This window comes from Syngnathus floridae, chromosome 1 (genome assembly GCF_059516105.1).
Source record: "Syngnathus floridae isolate MCC-2025c chromosome 1, RoL_Sflo_1.0, whole genome shotgun sequence".
Taxonomy (NCBI): Eukaryota; Metazoa; Chordata; class Actinopteri; order Syngnathiformes; family Syngnathidae; genus Syngnathus; species Syngnathus floridae.
Genome location: NC_142413.1, coordinates 11,823,737 through 11,838,516, shown reverse-complemented (window position 1 = coordinate 11,838,516; position 14,780 = coordinate 11,823,737). Strand labels below are relative to the sequence as shown.

General features: G+C 40.6%; 1 protein-coding gene across 3 annotated transcripts in view; it reads right to left on the bottom strand.

The window, feature by feature from the left end:
- Positions 1-14,780, bottom strand: part of gria1a (glutamate receptor, ionotropic, AMPA 1a) — a 101,797-nt gene that overhangs the window by 57,757 nt on the left and 29,260 nt on the right. The gene's annotated exons all lie outside the window — the stretch shown is intronic.

Sequence of the window (14,780 nt, the reverse complement as noted above, 5' to 3'; positions counted from 1 at the left end):
ATTTCAATTGCAGTTTCAGCTGCTGTTTTCTTCTTGTTAAAGGGATTTTTGTTTTTGCCTGGATTTTGGTAAGGGTCAAGCAACTGTTAGGCCACAATTCAGCCAGGTCAATCTGCGTGTCTGTGTGAGCGTGTGTCAGTTGGTGGAAAGTGGTCTCCAAAGTGCCCACGTCAAAGCAACCAATTTTACATCATCCCCTAGTACCTTATCTTGCAGTACCTTATAAATGTACTGTGTATGCACCAATCTCCTGCATGGACTCCTTTTTGCTCCCACATGCACATCACTTCTGCACTAACTTTAAAGGGCATGAAAGAGTACGTAGTAGTTGTGTCAATTGGCCAGGAATCAAGTCAACTATAGCCACTCCCACAACGGCACAAATGTCCATTTCTACCTGCGCTTGTCTCTGAAATTATCAAGAGAAAGAAAACTCCACCCCTGCGAACAGTTAGACCGTTGTGCTAGGCTTGTGCTGGGCTCAAAAATAGGTCGCGTTATGCCGCAAGAATGGCAACAGGTGGATACAGAGTTTAATTGTACGTTTTGCTACCTAGGAATTATTCTGTCTATCACTATGTGTCGCTGGCAAAGATGTATGTACTAATATACATTCGTTTGTAGTAATTCAGAAAAAAAATTCAGGCCAATCAATTGACACTGGATACACAGAATCACTGTTAAGTAGTTAAAAATCTTTGTAAAGTCCTTGTGGTTCAGGGTTTGAAAGTAGTTGCATGATTAAAGAGCAGTTAAAAGCACACAAAAATGGGGAATTCTTGCCCATGGCTACAGGATAAACAAAATAGTTCCGATTTTAAATTCTGGAAACATTTGAATTACAAATACATGTGTTTTACACTTTGAGATGGAGGCATCATTCCCAGGCAATATTGATTTAATCTTTCAAGAGGCCACTCTTTAAACTGGTTCTTTTAAATTACATGTTACAATTCTGACTTTTGCTCTGCACGCTCCCTTCCTCCCTTTGCAGCGAGCAAAACTGGTGAGCTGCTGATAAGGGAGGGGTTATTACTTAAACCATGTATTTACAGACAACTACAGCCAATTACCTCCAAAAGAAAAGGTACATGCCCTCGTGCTTTTATACATCTGCGAAACATGAGCCAACACCCCAAGGGATTGACTGCAAGCTGCACTGAGGTGATATTCCGATTTTAAATTCGGACTTAAGCAAAATGAGAGTAAGACATGCCTCCATTTGTCAGAAAAATGCAGAATTTTTTTCTTTATTGAGAATCACTTTTAGATTTTATTATTTATACAACACAAATGAAGTTGTGAAAATACCAGAAAAATGGTAAAATTGTGTACTTAATTCATTATCGAGTGTAACTAGATGAGTAGAAAACCTACGCTCTGGCTTCTTGCATTATTACGAAGTAGCAAAGTTGCACTAAAAACAAGGGTTTGGCTTTGTTCTCTGTGTGCAAGAAGGTTGCCTAATGCATATATAAACATCTTGATTTTCTAATGTTTTTTTCTGAGTGTACCAAGCACCATGAAACCACTTTTTTTTAAGCCTGGGTAATGCAAATAGCCCTTAGAATAGCAGTAGTAATTATGGCAAACTATTTAGAGGTAGAATACTGGCAATTGTTTGTTGTTCTATGTTAAGAATATCTCAGATAGAAAGAAAGGAAAGAACCAAACGACATCTTCGTCATAGATCATAGTGTCTGTCTGAAGTTTTCAACAGAAGTCTTTGTGAAGCAAATAATGAGGCCAATCCGTCAAAATCCTTCCTGTGGTTCCACTCTAGTAGGAGGGGGAGTAACTTGCACATATGTTATTCCTTTTAATTGAGCCACTAGACTAGACCCATGCTGTCACACTGTATACATCACAGGACAAAACTGTAGATCAGATAGAGAAAACACATCGGAAGAAAACAAACGGATGGAGGTGCTGAGGGAAACAATGACACAATATAGAGTAAAGCCTTGACACACACTACCCATGCATTTATTACATCTTAAGCTGTTTAGGGGTTTATGGCTAGGGTTGTAAAAGGGTTGATTTTTTCCCCCAGTAAATTTCTATGGGAAGTCTAGTTAGGGATTTTTTTTTTTTTTTTTTGTAAATAATGACCCTCAAGTGGCCAAAATGACTTTTCTCCGCAGGGTGTCAAGTCCCCCGGTTCGAGACAGGTTGAGAAGCTCGATCATCTGCGAGTCGAGCTGTTGCTCCTCCGCGTTGAGAGGAGCCAGATGAGGCGGCTTGGGCATCTAATCACATCTTACTATATCTTTTTTTATTATATAATATCTTATTATCCCTAGTGCGGTGCTGCGGGCATGTCCCACTAGATGGAGATCCTGGGGATGACCCAGGATACGCTGGAGAGACAATATCTTGCGGCTGGCCTGGGAACGCCTTGGGATGTGTCCAACTTGGAGAGTTGAGCAAAATAATCTGCCCTGAGTGTGATACTTTGATGCACACCTCTATATGAAATGAAAAATCATTTGGGGGTTGGTCCAGATCTGTTGTTTTTTATTATTAACTCTTCATTTCATTCATTCAAGACACCTTGGACATGTGCATGCTACCAACATTGTGCGAACTGCTTGGGAAAGGTCCTTTTGTGTACCAACGTCCTTAAAGGAATGAATGGATAATTTTGGTTAAAGTAAAAAACTACAAGCCCTGATCTCAACACCTGTATGATCTTTGTGATTTCTGATGCTTTGCTGACTTCGAGAAGGCATTAGACCACATGCTTTGGGGAGCGCTGTGGGGGGATGGTGCTCTGGGAGTGTGGGGCACCTGACCCGCTGTTGTGGGGCTGGCAGTAGGTGGGATTGGTTTCTGCTGTTGGACTCCGCCAAGGCTACCCTCTATTTAACCATTCTGTTCATAGCCATTATGGAGAAAATTTCTAGGCATAACTGAGGCATTGGGGACATCTTGTGGGCTTTTATTGACTTTTGGGTAACATTGGTGTAATTATAAAATATTTTTTTAGAGGAGAAAAAGATGATGTAACGGGACAATCATTCATGCTTTTATTTATGGAGAATTCTTTGCCCGGTTTTTATGATGTTGCATGAAGGCAATCCAACTCCATAAGCAATGATTAATCACTTTGAGCTTGTTACTTGCCTTATCTGCAGACTCGAACATTTGTTGCCTCACTGACAGACACTGTTGACGTACAACAGGTTTGGACAAATGCCCTACATTAGCACAAAATCAATAAGAAGCAGACTGGCCTGAGCTCTGTGGATTTCTGATTTCTGTTCAGCCCCTTAATTGGCATGGGTTATTGACATGTGGCTTACAGTAATTAGTCATGCTTATAATTGATTTAGAAGTTCTTTCCAGAAAGGATGGCTGTCTTCTAGTTTAGGAAGATTAGATGACTATGGAGAGTCTTAGGCATTTGGAAAGTTTATAGCACAAAGCAAGGAGCAGTTAATCTTTTACAATGTGCTGCTTGTATTTATTTTATTTTTCATTATTAACAATTGCCATATTGTATAAAAACACAAGGTTCTCATTCTTGAAGGTCTATGATTCTAAACTTTTTTTTTAAACCCTGTGTCTTCACCAATACAGAAAAATTGGTAATTGTGCCAATTCATTTTACCTTTTAAAAAATGACTCATGCCAGTTAATAGATTGGACATCTTTCTAAATACCAAAGACTAATTTTCAAGGATAATTAATGAGGAAATATTTTAATCCATGAATTGTGTTTAGCGCTTGCAATGAAACTAAAATCATAAATATACTGTGCACAGTGATGAGAAAAGCACATAATGAATTCCAAATAAAATCACCTGGACAATATTGTATTACAGACCCTGCTTTGAATCCATGTACGGAGATTTAAACAAAGCACATTATAGTATGTACAGTACTGCTATGAGAGCAACCAGCTTGAAATTAAAAAAAAACTTTTAGGTCTTTATCTTCCCACTGCAGTTTATGTAGTGAAACTAGTAGAAATCCATCACAGTCTACTGAAAGAGGGTTATAAATATACAGCAGCTGGGTTGAGTCATTGGATTTATCCTTCTGGGAGTTTGGGTATGGTTCTTTAAGGCATGCAACTACTTTTAAGGCTATCTGAATTATACAATGCAATTACCCAAAGTATGCAAATCATTCACAAATGGTCACCCTCCATGTTGGGCCCTTTCAGCGTTATTTGCCCACAGAGAGTGTTTATGTCCACAAAGCACAGTCAGTTGCTTAATGCCAGTGATCAAGCCAACATATAGCACGAAGCGGGAAACATTAAATGGTGAGGGAATAAACATGTTTTGGTCCTCAATGCCCTTTTAGTGCAATTCAGGTGTTCTCTTTTATATGCTTCCTGCATAATTGCCTTGCCCCTCCACTAGCAGCAGGGAAAGCGAAGCTCTTACAATGTTACCACGGTAATACTGATTGATAGAGTCGATACTTGTGCAGTTCCACACCATTGAGTATCCCCACGCACAGACATGTCAAATTTCAGGGAACAAATTAGAACGACCAGCATCATGATTAATCCCCGACGGGAAAATGGAAATATTGTGAATACCTGAGAACCCACAGAGGACATCAGGTAACACAACCAGACAGCAACTTTTGCATCAACTGCGTCACAATACGGACACACTCAGAAAATTAATGGCAAAGAGGGAATTTATGGTAACATTGTGTCAGAGAAGTGAATTGTGCCAAAATCATTTCAACTATTTAAGAGTGAAGATTGAGATTTTTTTTGTCATCCCAGTGAGGTCAATGTTTTACAGTCAGCTGTATTATTCTTATGGGTACTCTTGTATCACCTCAATTTACAGGCAGTTAATTGAGCTGTCATGGCTGACTTTTATCAGTAACAATACAATAAAATCACAGTAATGAACCCTATTAACCCATTAAAGACCACATAAAATAAATGGAACCCAGCATGAAATCATTAACTGCTTCATGAACTCAGTTTTTAATGTTAAAATCTCAACAAACTAGAGGTCGCCCAGTGTCCTGTGATGGATTGTTTATGACTTTAGAGATTCCACTGTCATGTCATGCAAGCACTAGACAAATTTGCCATTATTTTCAAGGGGAATTCAACAGTTGTATAGGACCCTTGAATTATTGAATAATTATCCCCCAAAATTAGAACCACGATTGCTAATTAAAATTACAAATCCAATGTGGATGCTTGATTCCCATTAATATATCACACTGTATATCACCTTGACACCAGGCAAATGATTTCCCGAACAGCTGTGACCAATGTAATAACATCTCCACAGCAATTTTATTGGATGCTTTGTTAGTGCTTAGAAGCGACACGATCATATCTGAATCAGTGCATATTGTAATGACCTACAATAGAAGTAGTTGACCCATCCTGATCAAGCCACATAGCCAAACCAAGACTTTCAAGTCACCAAGTATATATTTATTTAGTTCTATCCCAAATATGACACTATGCTGTCATACTACAGATTTATATTTCAATTACTGCTCAAGAGATTTCTCTTTTATTATCGTGTGAGTTGATTTTAATGTTTTACTGCCTCATTATCTTATAGTTTAGTGCAACAGCTGTCTGGAAATTCTGTCTCAAACTAGGATCTCAGTTATAATCAATCATATAAATAGTTTTGTGGGGCAAATGGGGCCGCTGCAAATGAGCTCTGACGTGCTTACAGGGGTAGTTAAAGAAAAATCTATAATAACCCTCAACCTGTCAATCCTTCTTTACACTCTTGGTGATTGGTGGCAGATGTTTTACGCATTGCTGAGAAGCACCGAGTGAAGCGTTGTGCCCAATAATGGCATGAAATAGTATTTAACACCTCTGGAAACTGGATTTTAAAAGCTTTTCTTCACACATACACAGAGTTCATGGCTCTCATGTCACAATATACATTTCTGCTATTAGAATTGGTACTTCCAAGAAAGAAACCATGCATCAAATATTTGCCATTGGGAAATCATTGTGGTTGATCAATTTTGACGAGAGAATGCCATTATTTCATCACAAACCTTTCCTGCAGACACTGCAAAGCTGAGCTCATTTAATCAAGACATTTAATAAGCTTAGTTGTTGCTTGACTGACTGCATACTTACAAGGAAATTCACTGAAAATGCGGACAGAGAGATGATAAAGGCAGGGGGAGTCAAGAAAGACAAAAGGACAGAGGTGGTAGTACTGACATTCTGTACTTGAGTAGAATTGAAGTTAGTTGTGTGAAGAAAAACACTTGAAAAAGAAAGAATAATTCAACTTCTTGAAAAATAAATGAATAAATACTGACTCCAAAACTTGATAACACAACACAAAATGTATCACACACAATTGGGGTTTTCTCTTATTATTGCAGATTTTTATACTATCAAAGTGTGTTTATGTGCTATACTATTGTCAAATGACTAATGAAAGAATACAGCTAATAAGCTTGTGCTGAAAAATATAGGACGGCGACACGGTGATGCACTAGTTAGCACGTTCGCCTCATAGTTCTGAGGTGGAGGGTTCAATGGCTGCGAATCCGAAAACAGGACCACAAAGTCGATTATCAAACTACAGCCAAAGGTGTCCTGGTGCCAAGTGCACATATGGACTCTCTTATGATTGTGGGAGGGGCCAAAGGGGTCGGGTGCTTTGAGTGCTGGATGGCGGCCAAAAGCGGCGGCCAAAGGCGGCAACCTTGGCAGTCCGATCCCCGACTACAGAAACCTGTTCAGAAATGTAATAATTCGGTACTGCCCTAAAATATTGGCCCAAAGACCCTTTTTTTCCCCTAGAAAATTCGACATGGTATAATATTTCAAAAAATTTAATTTGAGAGGTAGAATTAAATGACAGGTTTATCTAAGGATGAAGCTGGTTTATTAGACTTTCAGGTCTCGGTAAGGCCTGGTATACAAAAGATGGCACATCATCATATGTACATGTTTACCAGGCCTAAGGCCGGTACACACATAAAAGTTATTCAGGCTGTTTTTGTCCCAAATTTGCCCCTTTTGCGACTATGAACCTCAAACATCCGATTAAATGTAGCCAATCAAAGAAGCTCTCTGAACAACAGAGCATCGGATACCCAACGCGCATCCATTATTTTTCGGAACTGCTCATCACTTGTTTCGCAGTCTGCTGCAGGCTGTCTTCGAGTTGTAGCTGACCTAATCAATGTCATTTAGTGTACAAATGTGGGTTGCCCAGAGGGCAGGAAGTATTATCCAAAGTCAGTGTGTTTCTTACCCACACTGCCATCTTACAACACTCGCATCTCTGGTCATATTCACCAACACTCGGCAAACATACCCAGAAGAGCCAGGTTGTCTTTGAGTTTGTGAAGTCACGTGTGATCATACCAGAGCTCTCCCTCAGAGGACTGGATTCTTGAATGGTGGTAGAAGTGCATCTTTGTGTGTGTGGAGTTTTGTTGAGATTTTCTAAGCACCCAACACACAATACCCCCCAAACTGTTAAATACCCAATTTTTATGTGTGGGGTCTTCAAAATATAAAAAAATATATAAAACATTTTCTATTAAAAAAATATATATATTTGTGTACCTGGCCTAAGATCTAATGACAGAGGAGCAGTTTTCTTATTAGGGTATAGTCAGAACCTAAATGAAAGCTGATTTCCTGACACACACACACACACAGGCACACACACACGCACACACACACACACACACACACACACACACACACAAATGCTAAAAGTTTTCTGCACTTTTATTATTTATGTGTATGTGTACGGGAGTGCTGAATTTGTGATATACTTTGAAGAAATGGGTAGCCAATCTGCTCCTCTGCAGATTATTTCTCATCCAAGACCCTGCTTTTTTGTCAACGACAACACCCCCTATCTTGTCTGTCCGTTCCCTCAATCCTCCGCTGCCTCACACGATTACCCCCACCCCTGAATTCTCTCTTTCTCTACTTACTGTCAATCAGGCAGTAAGGCCTGTATATCTCTGCAAGAGGGCAATTAATCTTTTAGGAATGATTATCTCTGTAGACTGTTAGCAACTACAAAAAGTTGTTGCTGCAGAGAATCTATGCAAAAACAGCGCTGTAGTGAACCATAAAAAAGCCAATCCATTGTTCCTTTGGGATGAAAATGGCTCCAATGTCCCTGAGATTGTAAACCTTCCCATCCTGACTGCAGAGTCACAAAAAAAAAAAGATATTTATAATGAAATATGTCACACAAGTTCAGGGTGAGTGACCATCTGTTAAATCTACTATTAATAGTAAAGAAATATTCCACAATATTCCATAATAAAAATTCCAGAGGTGTCTGAAACCCAAGTGGAACTCCACAGGTGGAACCCCACCGGTCATAGACATTTATTCCACAAATTAATCTGAACTCATATATCCTGCGCTCTTTAATTTGATCACATGGTCAACTGTGTCAAAGGCAGCGCTGAGAATTTCCCAGCATCTATGTTCAGGCAAATGGCATTTTTCATCTTCATTGGGAGGGTCGGGGGTGGGGGGGGGGGGGTCTTACTTAGGTGACATTTTGACAGACGAGTTAAGGTGGATGTGTGACTCCATCAGGGATCAACTCTAAGCCCCTAACTCTTTGCAGTAGCGATGGATAGGACGGTGATGAGTACAGATGTACAGATTAGAGACAGTGGCACCAAAGAAACAACACCAAAGAGAGCTGGAGGTGGTGGAAATGAAAGATGTTGAGGTCACCTGTGTGGATAAGATTAGAAATGAGCTCATCACAATGTGATAGATGTTTTGGGTAAAATTTTAGAGAGAGCCAATTTAGATGAGTTAGACACATCCAGATAAGAGATAGTGAATATATCAGTAAAAGACTGATGAGAATGGATCTGCTGAGAAAGAGCACAAGAGGAAGTTCTAAGAGAATGTTGATCGATGTAGTGAAGAAATAATGAGGGCAGTTGGTGTTAGAGAGGAGACAAACCGAAAGGAAAAGAAGAAAAAGATCAGAGCCTAAGGCCTGATTGGAAACTATCAACAGCATTATTGGCATATGAAAAAATGCAAATAAAAGGTGGGGGGTTCGTTGTAGTAAATTTCATACTTTAGTTTTGCAAACACCCAACTATTTTTTGGTATGAAAAAAGTGTCACAGTTACAGTTGCTTTGGAGTCTAATAGTTACATTTGTTTTGACTTGATTGAGGGCCTGAAACAAAGTCCTACCATCCTTTTTGTCAGAACGACATTGTGTTGAGTCCACAGGCTCAAAGCCATCTGGCTAGCATCACTGTGAGAATCGGCATCCACTTCTCACTTCTTTCACACACTGAGCCAGAAAACACTGCCTTCTGGTCATTTTGCCAATAGTCCAACCACTTCCTGTCCATTCTTTGAACGTGTAAACACGAGGCTCGGGCGATGAGATTACAGCATAAAGGAGACACATAGAAAATAAACAACATATCTTCACAACCCAGGGGAAATCCTTACACCCTCTTTCTAGCTTCCGAACGGAGCAATGGAAAAGGGAAGAAATCAATAAGAAAAGACAGAAAAGGGTAAATAATGAAACTCGACCTTCATTATTAGCGACGGCAATAGATGTGACAATGAGAGTAAGAAAACTCGGGTGCCTCGCCCACAAGTTTCTTTTTGTTTCAAGTGCGCTCATTTACTGTAATTGTGCTGAGTGCACTGGAAACCTGAAACGGGAGCAGGGAGGCTTGTTCGATATGTTTAGGGAGAGGTGTTGTTAGGGTTGGATGAGACAAGTCAAGAGGAGGTGTACGAAACAGTGAGGGTGCGAGCACAGTGTGCTTTCATTAGCACTCTAAATGCTAATGAATAAGTTCCTAGCTTTGAAGATGCAGCTATGTTAAATATGCAAGAGCTATCCACTGAAGCACATCAAGAAGACGGCTGAAGGAAGAATAGAGAGGTGCTGAGATAGGGATGGGAGGATGGGAAGGAGCTATCTCCTCTACTCTAATGGGACATGATGTCTTAGAAATGGACCATATGGAACCTGAAACCTCCTCATAGAAATCCGTTAAGAAAACTGATGAAATGAGAATCGCTGCCTTAATTGCTGCAAATAAGCATTTACGTGACATGTCGCTATGTATTCGTCTGCTCTTCTCCCTGCGGAGACAGATGCAGAGTTAGTCATTAGTGTTAAGTCAAAAGACATTAAGCCAAGCTGCGTGTGGTGCACTAATGCCCAGGCAGTTTGAAGCGATGACAACCAGGGACAAATCTTAACAGTTTCGTTTTCATTCCTCCCTGAAGGGGTAAGGCATGTGCTGTTTCGTTTTTGGCAAACACTGCACAATTATACAAATTCAAAATGGAGGAAAGTATGGAAGAATAATTTGGAAAACAATATTGCTGGTAAACAAACACAAAAACATCAACATTAAAGTAAAATGCATAGTCAAGGCTCAACTGTTTCACATGCCAGCCACTAAAACAAAATAAAGTCCTTAAAGTTTTTTTGTTGACATTAATTAATTTTCAATTAATTGTACACATGATGCAAAATTCCCAATGAATTCTCAAATCCATTTCTAATTTGCAAGTTTTAGGTCTCACGTATTTTGCAAAAAAAATAAGAATCAATGTATGCATAATGATATTTAGCTGACTGTTATTCCGTGGCGGGTTAACGACTTGCCATTAGTACCTCTGCCAAACTTAACAGCGAGTTCACAAGGTCCTTTAGTTTGATTTCCAATTAATATGTATGAGTAGACCTGTGTGTGAGTCCTGATATGAAGACTTAATCGAGATGACAAAGCTATGTGATGCCTTAGCTGGAGGAAATCACTATGCTATTTATTGCTGGTCTGACCACCAAATAGCAAAGGAAGGACAGAGTGTGGGAAGTCAGCTGGAAATGAGATAGAGTGGAGGACGTTAGAGGATGTAAATAAAATAGAAAGCTGGATTGGTGACTACAGAAATATGCTGATGTCAAACGTGAGCCAGGGAATCAAGGGAAGTTGGATAAAAAGGTTTAAAAGCTGACAGAATTTGCATTTGTAGGCAGCAGGAGCATACGTTGGAGCCCAAATCCCATAGAATGTCACTTTCGCCGGGGGAATACTTTGATGTCAAAAATGCAGTGCTTACTGGAACATCCTGTGGAAATGATAACAACACTGGAGCGTCCACACTTTGCGTACTGTCTACTGATAGTTGACAGCATTAAAGCACATTACTGCTCTATCGGTACCGCTGCTCGCAGTGTTATGATTTATGCCGTTTAAATGGCTTCCCTTTTTTTTTTATATGAGCTCTGGGCAGGGTCTGTGGAGAGGCACCTAATGGCAGTAAATGAATTCATGCCCAGATAATGCGTAGGCTGCAAACACAGCAAAGCAACAACAGCTGTCACGGATAGATGGGGAGGCAGGAGAGGAGGATTGAAGAGAGATACAAGAACAAAGAAAGAGCGAAGCTGCAGAGGAATGCAAAAAGCAGCACGGAGTGCATGTGCAGAAATGTAAAAACAAACGGCTTGTGTGAGGGACAATGAGACAATATCAATGATGTTTAACAAGTCAGGAGGGGTGTTGAAAAAAGCTGTTTGAGACTGAGGAAGATGTGAGGAAATCTATTGATTGCCTCAGCACGTATGTGGCAAACTCAAGGCCTGGGGGCCAGTTCAGGCAAGCTACATCATTTCATGTTGCTCACAAACGCAACATTTATTTGGTTTCATGGTCCGATGAGGGAAATCATAACTACGATGTGGCCCCTGACAAAATGAGTTTAACACCCCTGCTCCAAGTCACTGTAACCCTTATTGGATGGTGGAGCCCCAAATCTCCTGGTCTCTGAGTTATGTTGTGGAAATTAGTCCCAGGAGACGTGATTGTTGTTTGACCCTTTTACTTCTCTGCACAAACCGCATGTGTGCTGGTCAGCTCACAAAGCATAATTGCCACACTAAGAACCAAATTGTAACTTTTCTATTTTTGGCTAATTGGCTAATAGTATGCACACGGTGCTACCCAACACACGTCAGTAGTGACGGGAATGAACTGCCAGTCACTGCAGCACACCGAGCGATTTATTCCCACTGCATGAAAGAGAGTCATTAGATGTAAACAAGTCACATAAGTATCAAAAGTAAGTATTATTTTGATTAGGATTATTATTAGTAGTGTGTGTATAAAAAATACCTATGTATAATGTATTTTACTCCTTGTGGTAGCCATGCTTGAGTAAGAAGTGCTATTGCTTGAGGTGGGGAATGTGGTTGAACAAAATTAGAACACCTCTCAACAAATGATGGAGCTGTAGTTGCTTATGAACCATTGGTGAGAGGAGGAGCCTGGTTCAGAATGTCAGAAGTCCTTTTATATCTGGAAAACATTTTCAACACAAAGTGTGGGGATGTCATTCAAAGAGGGATGATGGGATGGTCAAAAAGTAAAAACAGAAGGTGATGATTGAACAAATGGGAGATGGCGGGCTGGGGGAATGCCATCACACTGTCACCTAGTCAAATGTTACTGCCGCCTGCACTAATCGTTAATGAGGACAACAGGATCATTATGCAGATGGCCTTAAAGGGGCGTGGACTACGACCTTACGCTGAGGGTCCCCCATCATTACATTTGATTGGTTCGCCACCTCATTGCCATCTCAGCCGTCTTCTTTTCTGCCCCGCTTTGTGTAAAAGTTCTGCTTCATTTTTTAAATTTTCTTCATTGGACAGAACAATTCGAGAAATACTTGGAAAATGTCAGCCTGTTTTTAGGCTTATATAGTGTGAGACATCAGGCCTACATGACAGAATAAAGGTTACATAAAGAACAAAGTATAAGGGAAATAGCACCTGTATCGCAATTGATACATCAAGAAATGACCAATCACAACTGCTGGAGCCTATTGAAAAGCAGACTACACGCTGGACTGGAATTAAAGTGCACATACAGTATAGTTAGACAACAATTCTCACTCATTCTTACCTTTTCTGAGTGGGTACTCAATCGATACTGCCTGCATAAAAGTCAGACAACCCATTATGCCATCAGTGATGTAATTATTATTATTATAAGTATTTTCGAAAAAGCAGTTTCCCAACAAAAAAACTTTTTTCACAGCCCACTGTCCTCTGTGAAAGGTAGCGATAACTTGAGTCAACCAGCAAATGCGCATGCTTCTGCTGTAGAATCAAAAGGGATAGCACTGCGACTGAGTGTAAAATATAACACATGGCACTTGCTGTTGAGGGCTCCTTGTGTTGAAAGCAATTGTCACTGTCCTAGAGGCTGGCACGGATGTTAGCATGCATCTAATTGTCAAGAGAAGCCAAAGTCCTGCCTCAGAGTCTGTTTGAAAGAAATTCTGTACTGTGTGAGAGCGGTTAATGAATGGTCATCACTACAATGTGAGTTGCCTTCACGAAGAGGCTGCAGCCTCCACGGAGAGCCTCCGTAACGCATTGCTTGTTTTGGTTGTATTACCGTCTCATCAATAAGTGAAAGGCATGCTCTTTTGGGTTGTGATTATCGGACTGAGTTGGCCAGTGAAGAATATTCCACTTCTTGCACTCCGATGTCTTCACTTTAGAGAAGCAGCCTGATCAGATGAGGAGGAGGGCCCTTGTGATGTGAGGACAAAATTCACACCAGGAAGTGTGCCTCAAACTAGCATCCGTGGCGAGGATGAGAGGGTGGGTTAGTTGGAGGAAATGCATGTGCCAAACGGAGGCGAAATAAAAAAAAAATACCGTCACAAAAAGGCTTCAATACATTCCAGATGGAATTTCGAGGATCATTTCGGAATGATGGCTCATCAAGCTTCTTTCACAGCACGTCTAATTGCTTTTAGATCTGTTCCTATGGAAACTGACGTTTTCTTTTAAGCTGCTTAGTGGGGGATGTTTCATCACCTTTTCTCATGGGGGTTGGTGCCACTGCTACATGTGAGGTGGATGAATGTGACACTATATGCACAGTACCTTATTGTGCCTCAGAGGACAGGAAATATTCAGTGCAGTAATCCAGTAGAAGGTTCAGTACTCGGAGAATACAAGTCCTGTGCATTTTGTTACTTACAGACAAAAGTATTGCATGATGTAATGGGATCATAAAAATGATAATGAAGCCAAATATGCATTGGCTGGTGTTTGCACTGTATATTGAGATAATAAACATACCATACCATGACTAGAACACTGCCCTATTCAATGCCACATGTGATTCAGACACAATTGCCTTCCTTCTAATTCTTGAGTAAATAAGTAATACTCACTGTTTTATCAAGGGTTTTGAACCTTGGTAGCAAATACATTAGTAAAATGCAGTAATGCAGTAATCAGAGAACATATAGTATTATATGAGGTATACAAGTACAGTGATCCCTCGCCACTTCGCGCTTCACCTATTGTGGATTTGCTATTCCGTAGGTTTATAAAGTGATGGGAGAACGGAGTTTAAATACATGCCGATAGTGCGGGACATGTCTCTGAGCAATGTGCGCCACTGCGGAGAAGCGTGGGAAGCGTGGCACCCAGCCTGTCACGAACAAGGCAGGGCAACCATGCACAACACGGACTGTTTATTTAGGAAGGCTAAAAGAGGGAAAAGGGAGGCTGGAACGCCAGCAGAACAGGTACACGAGGCGACTGATGAGCCGGTCAGTGAGCTTGCGTCTCGGTGGCAGACAGAGCAAACAAACTCGTAGTTGGGGACAGGTAGAAGGTCGGCCCAAAAAGAGTTCAGGCATCTTGCGACACAGCGGATCAGGCAAACGGGAATCAAGTGGCAGGCAAATCGGCGAGGACTGACAGGCGCATGGCGTCTTTATAGTTC